General features: G+C 37.2%; 1 pseudogene; it reads right to left on the bottom strand.

Moving 5' to 3' along the window:
• Nucleotides 1-364: 364 nt before the first annotated feature.
• The window catches only part of LOC103610954, a 5,773-nt pseudogene continuing 4,793 nt past the window's right edge, over nt 365-1,344 (bottom strand).

Here is a 1,344-nt window from a genome sequence, read left to right as displayed (position 1 = left end):
TCCACTGAGAACAGAATTATTGATTTAATTTTATGCATATTTATGCAAATCAAAGATAATAAGGGGAGACTGTGACAGTACAAAATACAGATGTCCTTTTAGCTGCAGAAAGATGAGGTGAAAATCGTTAAGGTGAAATTGAATCAGAAGCTGGGAAAGACAGTAAGGAAGCCATAGTTAATCAAGATAGAAAATATGAAAGTTAATTTGGCTGAATAAAAGAACAACAATCTATTTGTCTGTGTTTTATAATTTGTCTTTGTTTTGGTGCAAAAAAGAATGCAATTGTATCTATGAGAAATATTACCAAATGGTAACAGTTGCCTTTATCATAGTTTATTCGAACAACAGTCCATATTGTACATTAAATACGAAATTTGCATTGATTTTTAAAAACCCTGTAGAAGGCATTCTGTACCTCTTTGTTTCTTAAGAAACCCTGTAGATCAAAGGGTTAAGCATGGGGATCACTAAAGTGTAAAACACGGAGGCCATTTTGTCAGTATCAAAAGAGTGAGTGGATTTGGGCTGCACATACACAAAGAGTAGAGACCCATAGAACACAACCACCACGGTCAGATGAGAACCACATGTGGAGAAAGCTTTTGTTCTGCCTTCTGCAGAATGCATTCTACATATGGCTAGCAGAATTGTCATGTAAGATACAAGGACTACCAGGAGGGAGGAGATCAAATTAAATGCTGAAAACAGCATGACCAACAATTGCATTCCCTGTGAATTGGAGCAAAGCATAGGTGACAAGGGAACAACATCACAGTAGAAATGACTGATAATGTTAGAGCCACAGAAGGCCGATGTAAAAATCTTAATGGTGATCATCAGAGCCTGAAAGGCACTGTAGAGGTATGGAATTCCCACCAGCACATGACAAAGTCTCTGAGACATGATAACATTGTAGAGCAGAGGGTTACAGATGGCCACGTAGCGGTCGTAGGCCATGGCTGACAAGATGAATAGTTCACTGATGATGAACAGAATGAAGCAAGCCATCTGTGCGGCACATGTGTAATAGGAAATAGTATTTTGTACTTCAATAAAATTTACNATATAGAAGCAACTTTATCACTGTCAAAAGAATGACTGGCTTGGGCTACACATAGAGGAATAACAAAGTCCCAGAGAACACTGTGACTGTGATCAGGTGGGATCCATGAGTGCAGAAAGACTTGCACCTTTCCTCAGTATAGTTTTTTCTTAAAACTGTTACAAGGATGAGCAGTTAAGACACAACAATTATCAGAAAAGATAAAATCCCATGAAAATCCACTGAGAACAGAATTATTGATTTAATTTTATGCATATTTATGCAAATCAAAGATAATA

This window comes from Galeopterus variegatus, unplaced genomic scaffold (genome assembly GCF_000696425.1).
Source record: "Galeopterus variegatus unplaced genomic scaffold, G_variegatus-3.0.2 Scaffold12140, whole genome shotgun sequence".
Taxonomy (NCBI): Eukaryota; Metazoa; Chordata; class Mammalia; order Dermoptera; family Cynocephalidae; genus Galeopterus; species Galeopterus variegatus.
Note: the sequence above shows the minus strand (reverse complement) of the source record. Positions and strands in the feature narration are given on the sequence as shown.